The sequence below is a fragment of the Podarcis vaucheri genome (genome assembly GCF_965113315.1).
Source record: "Podarcis vaucheri genome assembly, chromosome: 14".
In the NCBI taxonomy this organism is placed as follows: Eukaryota; Metazoa; Chordata; class Lepidosauria; order Squamata; family Lacertidae; genus Podarcis; species Podarcis vaucheri.
The window spans coordinates 18319549-18333725 of record NC_138752.1 but is presented as its reverse complement, the minus strand read 5'-3'; positions in this window follow the sequence as shown (position 1 = coordinate 18333725).

Sequence of the window (14177 nt, the reverse complement as noted above, 5' to 3'; positions counted from 1 at the left end):
GTAACTTGGCTTCTCATTGTGAGGGAACCGCCAGAAGGCCCTCGGCGCTGGACCTCAGTGTCTGGGCAGAACAATGGGGGTGGAGGTGCTCCTTCAGGTATGTGATGAATACTAGGGATGGATGACTCTGTCCATTTCAGTTTCCTTAAGTTTATCGTTTTGCCAGTCTTCAGTTCAGTTCTTCACATTTCCACATCAGTTTCTGATTGTTTTAAAGTCCTCATGAAAAATTAATCAACATCTCAGTGCAAAAATACATGTTTGTATGCAGTTTTGCTTAATATACACATTTTTGCAAAGCAATCGCCCCAATATAATGCATGTTTACATGAGCTTAACTATCATATGCATTTTTATGCACACTTTAGTATATACACTTTTGTACTCATTGCTCACCCCCCCAGAACTGCATTATAAGACTCAGGGAAGTGCTAATTCCAAAGACTGGCTGCATTTCAATTTATACATTGTTTCAAAAAGTCTCAGTAAGGTAAAGATAAGGTAAAGGGACCCCTGACCATTAGGTCCAGTCGTGGCCGACTCTGGGGTTGCGGTGCTCATCTCGCTTTACTGGCCGAGGGAGCTGGCGTACATCTTCCGGGTCATGTGGCCAGCAGGACTAAGCCGCTTCTGGCGAACCAGAGCAGTGCACAGAAACGCCGTTTACCTTCCCGCCGGAGCGGTACCTATTTATCTACTTGCACTTTGTCGTGCTTTCGAACTGCTAGGTTGGCAGGAGCAGGGACCGAGCAACAGGAGCTCACCCCGTCGCGGGGATTCGAACCGCCGACCTTCTGATCAGCAAGTCCCAGGCTCTGTGGTTTAACCCACAGTGCCACCCACGTCCCTTCCCACTAAGGTAGGCTCACCTTTAAATGCAAACTGAATCAAACTTCTCCTGCTTCCCCAGCTGATGCTAAGCCTGGAGGCAGATATTGCCAAATCCAGCCTTTCAACCTGGCTTGGGCCTGTTACACTTTCCCTGCTGTATCTGTATTGTGCTTCTGGTTCCATCCCAGCTTACACTTCATTATGTTTCTTTGCATAATGTCGCCGGCAATAATAGTAACAGCTAAGCTCTTTCTTATTTGGATGTGATGAACAGCTCATTCTCTTGAGAGGGAGGAGATGAATGAAGCACAAATATATGGGGAAGGGGGAAATACATCATTGTTACTAGTTAGTGAGCCATGCTGTTGGAAATAAATATGTTCGATGTGCATAAAAACTGGGGGAGGGCAGGGGAGAAGGAGAGGGAGCCACGACAACTGTAGGCAGAAGTTCAACGCACAAGTAAATGATCGCTTAGGTCTGGGCCAAATGATTCGGGGGAAAGTATAATTTCAAAAAGATATTAATGTTGTTTTATGCCCTGCATAATTGACTGCCACGAGGCATGCAGAGAGTGTGAGCTGGGTTTTGCATGCAGAAATTACGATTTGGAATATCAAGTACAGTCGGCTAATCAGCATGATTGAACTGCTAAGGCTTTCATCACAAAGTTGGATCCGTGATTAAGACGACAAACTAAACCAAGGAAGTAACTGAAAGAACAAAAACAAGTGTGCAAGCAGAAAGCCAGCAAGGGAATATGACTATCTCTGTGTGGAACAGAAGTCATGGGTCTGTCTGAGGTGCGATGAGTTCCTGGCTCTCCAGGAACAAATACGTTCCCTTGAGGCCAACGTGGCAGACCTGGGAAAATGAAGAAAGGCAGAGAGGTTGGTGGATGAGGCCTTCAGTGACTTTATAACTGTGCCCCCTCACAGCTACAATTCCCAGAATGGTCTAAAAATCAATCCATCTTCCCAGCGAACTCTGGGAATTGTAGCTCTGTGAGGTCTCCTGACAGCTCTCAACACCCTCAGCAAACTACAGCTCCCATAATTCTTCTGGGGAAGCCATGGCAGTTTAAAGTAGCATCACAGTGCTTTATCTGTATGGTGTGAATGTGGCCTCTGACTATTTCATTTAGATGTAATTTATATTTGTGACTGGGGATGTTAGCAGTGGCCACCATGCTATGTTCCTCTCTTGCTGGAAAGGGCAATTTTCTTCTGGTCTACTCCAGAGTTGCTGGCAGAGCATTTTTAAAGGCTTTCTGCGGTCAGTTCTGATGTCACTTTCTGCCAAACATTAGCATTTATGCAAATGGAGGAGCTGAAGATTATCTCCTGCCTAGTGGGAGGCCTTGACTGGGCAATATTATCTGACTGCAGGAAGGAAGCTCCTAAGGAGTTCTTGAAAGCAAATGAACAGTGGCATGTCGTTAACGGTCCTAATTAATGCTATTTTATGCAAATATCAAATGTGTTGTGAGTGTAATAAACACTCCTGATTTTATTAATAAAAATACTTTTGAAAAAGCTATTGGTCTAGGCCAGGCTTCCTCAACCTCGGCCCTCCAGATGTTTTTGGCCTACAACTTCCATAATCCCTAGCTAGCAGGACCAGTGGTCAGGGATGATGGGAATTGTAGTCTCAAAACATCTGGAGGGAAGAGGTTGAGGAAGCCTGGTCTAGGCCAATGTGGCCTCAAGGCTACACCAATGTGCTGTAATAGTTAAAGTTTTGGCCTAGGGCCTGGTAAACCAAGGTTCAAATCCCCACTCAGCCATGCAACTCACTGGGTCACCTTGCACCAGTCACTCTCGGCCTATTCTACCTCGCAGGGTTGTTGTGAGGATAACATGGGGGAGGAGAAGAACTGTGGACACCAACTCAAGCTCTTCAGAGGAAATGTGGGGTATAAATGTATTAGGTAAAGGTAAAGGGCCCCTGGACAATTAAGTCCAGTCAAAGGTAACAATGGGGTTGCAGCACTCATCTCGCTTTCAGGCGGAGGGAGCCAGCGTTTGTCCGCAGACAGCTTTCCAGGTTGTGGCCAGCATGACAAAACTGCTTCTGGTGCAACAGGACACCATGATGGAAACCAGAGCGCATGGAAATGCCATTTACCTTCCCGCCACAGAGGTACTTGTTTATCTACTTGCACTGGTGTGCTTTCAAACTGCTAGGTAGGCAGGAGCTGGGACAGAGCAATGGGAGCTCACCCCGTCACGGGGATTCAAACTGCTGACCTTCTGATCAGCAAGCCCAAGAGGTTCAGTGGTTTAGACCACAGTGCCACCCGCATTCCGCATTTACATTCCAAATGTAATAAAATAAATAAATTAAATTTGTACACTGCTTCCCACTATAAAAAGTCCCAGAGTGATTCATGACAAAAAGTATAATAATAAAGAGAGGCAAATATATTAAAAACATAGAATAATAACATCTGATCACTGGTTCTGCCCATGTGTCCTGGAGAACAAGGTTTGCGTCTGCGGCTGAGACAATAGCAAAGTTGATACCAGGTGGGCCTCTATGGGGAGGTGTATGGTGCATGGCGCCCATTGGGACGGGTGGGGCAGAAAGTTGAGGTCCCAACAGTACATGGTGCCACAGCCAGTGATAGGCCAGGCCAACTAATTCTAGTTTTCTGCCCATTCACTTGCTGAGTTTTGTGAGGGCAACTTGGAGGAAACAGACAGACAGAGCTACCCTTAAGACTGGTTGTAAGAAGCCTACTTGAGTAGGCTTGCTAAGATGTATAAGACTGAATCAGGTAAGTGCTGGAGATGCAATGAGGTTGAGGGTATGTTCTTTCATATGTGGTGGACCTGCAAAATGGTAAAAGAGTATTGGGAAATAATTCATAATGAATTGGAAAAAATGTTGAAAAGTCCTTTTCCAAAAAAAAACCACACCCAAAAAACCACACACACACAATGGAGTCCTTTTTGTTTGAGATAATTCAGATGGAAATTCCCAGGTGTCAAAAAAGGTTATTTATGTATGCCACTACGGCGGCCCGTGTTTTGTTAGCCCAAAAATGGAAAACGAGCGAGGTCCCAACTAAAAAAGAATGACAACTTAAACTGATGGAATATGCACAGCTTGCAGACCTAACATATAGAATAAGTGAACAAGAAGAAAGTACGTTTAAAGAAGATTGGAAAATGTTTATTGAATATACGAGGGGAAATTGTGTACACTTGAAAACATTGGCAGCATTAAGATAAATTCAACAGCGTGAACAAGTTTTGATGGATGTAATAATGGAATACTGAATGGCTTAGTTTATGTAATATATGCAGAGATTTATGATATGAAAAACGAACCATGGAAGGAGAAAAAGGGAGGTCATTGTCATTTTAAGGTTGTTTAAATGAATATTTGAAAAGGCGAAACAGAAAATTTAATAAAAATTATATACAGAGAGAGAGAGAGACTGTGTTGGCCTTGGATAAACATCTGGATTTCCCTTTGGAGGTGGCACACAGAGAAGGGCCTCAGATGATAATAGGTGTCTTGCTGGTCAATGTGAAAGCAGGGTGTTGGATTAGATGGGCCATTGGTCTGATCCAGAAGGGCTCCTTTTGTGTTCTTAATATGTTTTCGTTAAAACAGAATTTTGAGGTTCAGGGGAATGCCTATTTGAACAGGTGCGTCTCCAAGAGCCGGCGGAATGCCAGTACTGATGGGGCCTCTTCTATTTCAAGATTACTAGGCAGGTTCACATGGGGGAATATAGGTGTTCCAAGCTGTATAAAGCTTTAAAGGTTTAAAATTAGCACTTAAATTCCCAACAGGATCATGGTGGGAGGGTTAAAGTCCCTCTCCCCACACAGCATGGTTCCAATCAATCACACACACAAACACACACTTGCCTAACAGAGGTGACAATGTGAATAATGACTTGTCTACTTTGGCTCTAAGTAGAAGCCTTGAACTAACCTGTCAAGAAATGAATGAGGAAAAAATTTGATTCATTTCACATGTTCCTCAACCTCTGACGTCCTCTGGGCTAATATGTCACAAAAAAACTTGAAAGCATCATTATCACCTCATTCACCTGCCAGAGAGCAAGATAACGTCATTGCTCCTTGTTCTGGGGAAAAAAGTCCCCAAGCTATGCTGTTTTGCAATTCCATTTCAATACTCCACAGGCATTCTTCTCTGCAGTTCAGAACTTAAACAAAACTCCAGTTGCATAAATTTGCTTCTGAATAGCATCTGGCAAAGTTACTAAATCCTGGACTCCCCCTGTCTCCCCACCCCACTGCCCCCGAAGGATGCGAAATTCAGGCTGACAGAATCTATTTCCTGGGGAAAATCAGTTATCAGTAAAAGCAGATGTGGGAGGTAACAAAACACAGGTTAAATATTGATGACTGACAAAGTTTCGTGGCGCAACAGAACAGCCTTTCGTTACTCAGGCAGCATATCAATTAGGCTCTTTTCGAAACGACTCTACAAAAACGTGAAGATTTCTTGCCTTTTGAATCAATTTAAAGAGAGTCAACCAGCTGTTAAGGCTATTATATTCTATTGCCTCCTTTAAAGAGTGCACAGCAAATCAAGGAACTGTTACACAGCTCTCCAGGCAAAGCTGTTTTTTGTCTTTTTTCTCCCCAACCTCCTAAGCTGTGACTTACGTAATTGGGAAAGAAGAGGATGTTTTGTGATGCACATTCCAATTATTATTATTTTCTTACAACGGTTAAATGTCTTCCAGACAACACAGGCCCCTGCAGAGTTTGCAAGAACAAAAGCATTCTACTAACGAAAGAGAATAGAAGCAAATTCTGAACTTGATGTATGCTAAGTTTCTTCAATTGCATGCCCTACACGCTGGTCGGCCACTATGGGAAATAGCTCGGATGGGGCGGACTGCTGCTCTGAGGCAGTGGAAGACAGGAGTGCCTGGCGTGCTCTGGTCCATGGGGTCACGAAGAGTCGGACACGACTAAACAACTAAACAACAAGTATTTAGAAACACTGCTGCCTCGAAGGATAGCATTGTGGCAAGTAGTCATCCATAGTCCCCTCCTCTATGAAAGGCTGGCTGACAGATATATGAAGCTGGCCTTTTACCAAGTGAGATTATTGGAGTGCATTCAGACAGGGGGAATTTGGCATTTCCCAGATTGTAATGCCCGCACCTGTGCCCCACTTCCCCGAAACTCCTTTCATACTACAGAACCTGCTATGTTATGGAACTGTGGCTTTCTGACCAATACACCATTTCGTCTTGGTAAATTTTGTTCCCTACAATGGGTGTGTTGCTACACAACAGACTTCACTGTACAACATCGGCACTCTCCCACCTTTTCCGCACCTGCATGCTTCTGCTCCCTAATTATTCCCCCATAGAAATGGCAGGAAAGAACTATATGTCAATATACCACCCCCCAATTTTGTCCATGTTGGCATCTTGGCACATGCCAAAAGCAAAACCTTTCAACGGTGGCTGCTGCCTGCTGATTAAAACTGATAGGGCAGAAGACAGGGAGGCTAACAGTAGGTGGCGCCAGAGCCAATGACAAACAGAGGCGAAATAAAAAAATTCCTTCCAGTAGCACCTTAAACAGAGGCGACACATTCTAATTTTGTCTCCACCCTCCTTCCTAGAGCTTCCTATGGAGCTCTGCAAGGGGCAACACTGAGACTGAAGGAGGAGGAAGCTGACAACCAGTTCCACTTCCTGAACTGGTTGTAGGCAAGATGGCAGGCAAGTAAGGGCAGGCTGGTGGGGATGGGGCAGTGTGTCCTTGTCTCAACAGACCAGCCTCCACTGGGACCGGTTCAGACTGAAGTGTGACGCGTGTATCTCTGATTTCAATTCAGAAAGTAAGTGTCTGGGAAATCCGAAATGAATTATCGGCCACCTGTATTGGATTTGATACATTGCTTGCACTCCCCCCCTTTTTTTTTTAAGGAAAAGGTAATGACTCGATAATAGCAACAAGGTACAACGTTGCAAAGCTTTTTGTCCCCAGCGAGGGATGACTTTACATGCTAAATTCCGACTGCCACAGAAGCTTGTTTCTGTTATCACCTGCTTAAAGGAGAAGGAGATACATGCTCCATTATCTCATAATGCAGAAAAGAGACAAAAAGAAAAGCCAATGGCGTTTCTTAACTTATTCTCTTGTTTGTTCCTCTTTTGTAAAATGGATGCAGTTCATTAATTGGATCCTCCTTGGGTATTTCTGGAACTGTGACTAGCACTATTAAACTCTGCAATTGGCAGGAAGCATTCTGTGCATTTAATAGTTGCCTATCTTTTTTCCTCTCAGAATAATAATATGCTCTTAAATCAGTTTGAATTATTTAAAAAGAAGCTGGTTCTTTGGGAAGGGACAAAGGACACATTTGCATGTTAGATTTATCTAAAAATAACAGCTCACAAGCAATCGGCTACTTAGACAGTAATGGATCACCCTCATTGCTGCTTTCGATTGCTGGGGAGATGCTCCTTCCTCCATCATAGAAGCCAGCTGTTCAGGACCAAATGATTATGATAGAGCAGGGAATCTTTTTCAGCCTGGGGGCCACAATGTCTCCTGAGCAACATTTTCCAGGGTCCACATTCCAGTGGTGGGCAAAAGTGGGCACAGAAATGGATGGGACCCTTACCTTTCTATGGTAGGCAACATTCTTGCCATGCAAAACCCAGAAGTTTCTACATCCTTCCCCACACATGCAGCTCTCTGTCTCCCACATAGGCAAGGAATAGGCATCAAGATATCAAGGAAATAAACAACTATCTGGCTAATGTTGTTGTTGTTGTTTGTGTAATGATCTCTGGCAGGCAAGCAAGGTCCAATAAGAAGTAATGACTCTCCGGCAGTTTTATGTATCTTTATTTACAGCAAAACACATCCAGAGCATGGCTTCTCGCCTGCTCGCATTGACGATAGTTGGTCAGTCTGAATCTTTGCCCCGCCCACAGCAGGAAGAATGCCAAATTCCCGCCTTTTCCCTCTTGCCCTTCTGTTGCCCTCTGAATCTTATCCAATCTCCTAGAACGGGGACTGAGAGGCTGGCCTCTGCCCTCCCCACTTTCACTTGACACAGTCTCGGTCCTCTGCTTATCTGCTGATTGCCTAGCAACACTCTGGCTGCCTTCCAACTCTCCCTCTTCTTGAGAACTAACAGTGTCTTCGTCGGGAAGGGGGGTCGAACTGCTCTTTCTCGACTCTGTCAGCCAGCTCTCATCTGCAGAGTCACTCTCTCACACACACTTTGTTCAATTTCTGAGTCTGCCTCTTCCCCTGTGCTTTGGTGAACCATGTTCCTGACAGTTTGTTGTTGTTATCCCAGCTCAAGGACATATTCCAACCAGGCATAAGCACACATAAGCAGGGCCTGGGAAGGGGGTATGACCTGGGGACAGAGGTGACCCAGGGCATTTTGGCATCTGAGGCAAACCACAAAATGGCACACATACTCACACAGGGAAGAAGGGGTGAGTGAAGATCTACATCAGGAACAAGGTGGGAACAAAGATCTACATTGGGATCTGCTGAACTTGTGGATCTTGCCACCTGAGGTAGTCACCTGACCTTACCTCATAGTGGGTTGGCCCTGCCTGGGGAAAGTCTCAAGTATAACAATAACAACAACAACAATTTATTTATACCCCACCCATCTGGCTGGGTTTCCCCAGCCACTCTGGGCGGCTCCCAACAGAACATTAAAAGCACAATAAAACATCAGACGTTAAAAACTTCCCTAAAGAGGGCTGCCTTCTGATGTCTTCTAAAAGTCAGATAAAGTTGTTTATTTCCTTGACATCTGGTTGGAGGGTGTTTCACAGGGCAGGCATCACTACCAAGAAGGCCCTCTGCCTGGTTCCCTGTAACCTCACTTCTCACAGTGAGGGAACCACCAGAAGGCCCTCAGAGCTGGACCTCAGTGTCCGGGCTGAACGATGGGGGTGAAGACACTCCTTCAGGTATACTTGGCCAAGGCCGTTATGGGCTTCAAAAGTCAGCACCAACACTTTGAATTGTGCTTGGAAACATACTGGGAGCTAATGTAGGTCTTTCAGGACTGGTGTTATGTGATCTCGGTGGCCACTCCCAGTCACCAGTCTAGCTGCCGCATTCTCGATTAGTTGTAGTTTCTGGATCACCTTCAAAGGTTGCCCCATATAGAATGCATTGCAGTAGTCCAAGCGGGAGATAACCAGAGCATGCACCACTCTAGCAAGACAAACGCGGGCTAGAGAAAGGGCTAGAGATCCACTTTCAGTCCCCAGGCCTGATGTTCCCTTTTCCTGGCCTGTGATCATCCTGGACAGTCAGGGCTGTTAAGACGGCTTCTTTATAGTCCTTCCTGTCTAGGAATGAAAGCCAACAAGCAGGGTTGTCTGGTGCCTATCGAGACTCATAAGGCAGAAGGCAAGGAGCCGAAACAGGAAGAGTAGCCAAAGCCAGTGACAGATGGAGCCACTTCGTTCTACTTTTGCCCACTTCCTCCTCCCTGATGAGTTCTGCAAAGGCACCACTAAGACTTAAGGAGGAGGAAGCTGACAGCCAGGACCATCCCCTGACCTGGATTGCTTGGAAGTAGGAAGATAGGCAAGTGGAGGGCTGGCTGCAGGCAGGCTGAGGTTGGTGCAACAGGTCCCCACTTTCCTTAACAGACCAGCTTCCATTGTCAACAAGGTCTTCCTGAGCTCTGGGGTGCTGCTATATCCTTGCTTGTTCTTCAGTTCTGGTTTTTGGCTTGCTCCTCCAGGCTGTCTCCTGGCTTGTCCTTCAGCCTGACTTGTTCTTCAGCCCTGATTCCTGGCGTCCTGTTACTCCTGCTCCCTGGTTTTCCTCAGCCTGCTCTCTGCAGCCCAACGTGGACATTTTCATCTCACTACAAGTTAAAAGGCCCGCACAATAAAAATTCCAGGAGGATCCCCAAGGAGGAAATTTGGGGGAGATATCACTTCTCTTTTGAAAACGGAACAGTTCAGATGCCATGTTCAGAGACACAACTTGAAAGGCAACAAGATGGTGATGCTACGTCTTTTATCCGTTCCTGGAAACTGCAAACGCCTTGGGCTAATGAGCTGTCCACAGATTGTTTCTGCCACCCGCTGTACCTTAACGTGATTAGCCCAGGGAAGGAGGCAGCAGCCAAGGTGGCCCTGCAGTCATTGGCTGCCAGGATTCCCTTGAAGTCGTAACTGGTCTAGACTTCACATACACATATGTCTGTGGCTACTTTCAAGAGGAGTTTCTGAACGTGTGGTGTTCTGCAAGCATCGCCTGCTCCTGACAGGCATGTGTTTGCTTATCCAAGCGTTCTTGAACTTACCTGTAATATCAACCCAGCGTCTTGTGATACCTTAAAGACTATCACATTTACTATGGCATAAGCTTCATGGACTCAGGTCCACTTTGTCAAGAGCATGAAGTGACCAGTACATACAGGAAAAAATGGTTAAGATGGGAGCTGAATGCCAATGGAAATGCCAAAGTTACAGCCAGTGATATTCCATAGCTATCCTGGTATTGGTACACTATTTAACACATGAGTTTGGGCTGCATGCCTGTACTATAGCTGTGCCATTTTACAAGTTACAAACAAACCTTTCTTAAGCACTTTTAAAAGTCCCCAGTGTTTTGGGGAAATGTATCATTCTCTGTAAAGAGAGACTGATATTGATGTTGAATCTGGCTCACGTTAGCATACTTGATTTTCATACGCAATTATTATTATTAATATTATTAATATTTATACCCCACCCATCTGGCTGGGTTTCCCCAGCCACTCTGGGCAGCTTACAGCATATATAAAACAGAGTAAAATATCAAACATTAAAAACTTCCTGATACAGTCAAACCTTGGTTGTCGAACGTAATCCATTCCAGAAGACCGTTTGGCTTCCGAAATGTTCGACAACTGAAGCGTGGCTTCCGATTGTTTGCAAGAGCTTCTTGCACTCAAGCAGAAGCCAAGTAGGATGTTTGAGTTCTGAAAAAACATTCAAAAACTGGAGCATTTACTTCCAGGTTTTCAGCGTTTGGGAGCCAAACCGTATGATAATGGAGGCATTCGGGAACGGAGGTTTGACTACAGGGCTGCCTTCGGATGTCTTCTAAAAGTTATATAGTTCTTTCTCTATATATATATAATCAGCACAAATTTGCAGAGCTTCAGACTCTAATAAGAAGTGGAGGCTTCTGTGGAAGAGAAGGCCAGCAGACATTTGGGCAGGTGGAGTATTCAAGATTCTGGAGAGGGTAGCTCTGTCCCCTTTCTGGAGGTCACAATAAATTTCATCCAACTGCCAGAAGACCAGGAGGACTCTCCTTCACCACCACCAGCTGTTACAGAAATTTTCCCAACCTGCGTGGTTGAACATAACCCCCTTAACCTCTGGAGAAGGCTCCCTCTCTTCTTCAGCGAGCTCCAAGGCAAGGTTGCAGCATAAGGATAGACAGGTCAGTCAATTTCAATTCTGTGTTTCAAATGCGTTCTTGTATAAGTCTGTTCAGATCCATTTAAGCATTAATCAAGAAAGAAAGAAAGAAAGAAAGAAAGAAAGAAAGAAAGAAAGAAAGAAAGAAAGCTGTGTTTGTACAATATTTCAGCAGAACTGTGCATTTTATACTCATTTGATAGTGCTTTTTGAGCTGAGAACTGTATTGAAAAATTCAGAGGGAATGGAAGGATAACTGCATTCTGCTATCTAGATCAGGTTGATTTGCTAAAAAAAAAAAAAAATGTAGACCCAACAAAATCCTGGCGCATCCCTAATGGAGTCACAGTTACAGCATCTCAGCAAATCTGGTGTTTGATCTCATCCTGAGGTTTGCTCAGTAGGGAGCTATCCATGGTACTGATCTTCATCTGTCAAACCAACAGCTCATTAGGGATGGAAGATAAATTTGTCCGATTCACATTTTAAAGCAAACACACTTAGTTTGCTGGTGCTGTGTGTGTTTGTGTGCGTGCGTGTGCATGTGTGTGTGTGTTTAAAAATGCCTATTATTGTTACTGTATTATTATTATTATTATTATTATTATTATTATTATTATTATTATTTCTTCAAGAGCCTCTTATATTTCACCAGGGAGAACATTCCACAACACTGGTGCCATAAGTGAAAGAGTCCCCCCACTCTCCTCCAGAGCACACAGTTGTTGTTTGGTTGGGTATATAAGGGGAGAGACAATTATTTAGGTATAAATCCAACTGGAGAGAAGGTACTAACCCTAGTTTGCTCTGAAGTTCTGTATGACTTATACCAGACAACTGACATCTGGCTTCTCATGCTTAGAAACATAGGAAACTTCATGACAACAAGTCAGGCCATTGGGTCTGTGTAGCACTGGTGTGTGGAACTGCAGGCCCAAGAGCTACAGAACTTCATTCCTCTCACCCTAGTCCTTGGAAATCTGCTATAGGTCACATCCTTTGCTGGCCTTGCCTTGGACCCTCCGGCAGTGTTTTTGCCGGGCTGGAATGCATCCATGAACCCTGGTCATGCTTCTTGCATTCCAGGATGGAGGAATGCAGAGAGCATGTGCAAGTATGTGTAGAAAGTAGCATAATAATGATAATAGGTTTTGACCTATAAAGCCTGAAATGGCTCAGGACCGCAATACCTCAAGGACTGCCTCTTTGCATAAGAACCTACCCTGAAATCATCTTCTGAGGCCTTTCTTCACGTGCCTCCTCCTCAAGAGGTCTGGAGGGTGGCAGCATGAGAACGGGCCTTTTCTGCCATGGCTCCCCATCTGTGGAATGCTCTTCCCAGGGAAGTTGGCCTGGCACCTTTAGGCACCAGGCAAAAACATTCCTTTTTAACCAGGCCTTGGGTCGATCCAATTTAAATCCTATGCCCTTTTAAAATGTGGGTTTTTGGGGGGTATGGGGGGTTATTGGGTTGTTGTTTTATTTTTATTGGTTATTTTGTGGTTTTATATCTTGATTTTATTCTGTGAACTGCCCTGAGACCCCCCCCCCCAGGTATAGAGCGGTATATAAATTCAACAAATGTTGTTGTTGTTGTTGTTGTTGATGATGATGATGATGATGATGATGATGATAGTAACAACAACAATATGCAACCCATCTGACAGGGTTGCCCCAGCCACTATGGGCAGCTTCCAACAAATAAAAACACAGTAAAACATCGGACATTAAAAACCTCCATAAATTTCCAACAGAATATTAAAATACAACCATTCACCAAATATTAAAAGCTTCCCTAAACAGGGCTGCCTTCAGATGTCTTCTAAAAGTCAGATAGTTGTCTATTTCCTTGACATCTGGTGGGAGGGCGTTCCACAGGGCGGGTGACACAACCGAGAAGGCCCTCTGCCTGGTTCCCTGTAACTTGGCTTCTTGCAGCGAGGGAACCGCCAGAAGGCCCTCGGAGCTGGACCTCAGTGTCTAGGCTGAGCGATGGGGGTGGAGACTCTCCTTCAGGGATACTCGGCTGAGGCAGTTTAGGGCTTTAAAGGTCAGCATACTCCACAAAGGCAAACTTTACATTCTTAGCACTGTCCACTTTTGCCTCTGGCTCTGTCCACCAACATGTGGTCCTTGGAAGGTTTCCAGGAAGAGAAGGTCAGTTGAAAAATGTCTCCTGCCCCCAACACCGATAAGGCCAAGTTATATCTTTGATGGCTTTCTATGGTTCAGGCTGAAGACTTTTCTAGTCCTACCTAGTGATGATGTTGAATGAACCTAAGGTTGTTATTAATGATTTGAACCAAGCTTTGTTCCCAGGAGCTATGTACTCAATAGGTACCACTGCGATCCTTCTCCCTCCCAAGGCAAAGTCTGAGGGTGAAGACACCTGTTTGCTCAGCAGGTGAGTTGCTGGTGCTTCCTGGGAGGGGGAAGATGGCATGGTAGAAGCACACCCAGAGGAGCAAATCCAGGGCTCCTGTTTGCACTGCAACAATCTCCCTAGCACCTCACTCTTCCAGTAAGCTGCAGCAACTCACCTGCTCAGAGGTAAGCAACTCTGTTCTACCATACCATCTTTGAGATAATTTTTGCAGTCATAGCTCCTGCTTCTTCCTTTGTTCCTCAATTTTTATTTGAAAAGATCTAAATTTGGTCTCTGCCCAGATGGATGATTTAACCGTAACAACTTACAGCACATAACAGGCAGGTAAGCTCTCTAGAATAACATGGAATTAAAAGAGGAACACCGTTTAGGTTGATTTTAAGCTCTCCTGGCCTTCTGTGTTGCACCAAGCCATTTATTCCAAATTGCAAAACGGCCACACTGCTGCTGTTGTTTTGTAACTAAATCTCCAAATTGCTACTGAAAGACTGGCATGCGGGGGAACGTATAATGAACACTGCGAGAGAAACCTCTGGA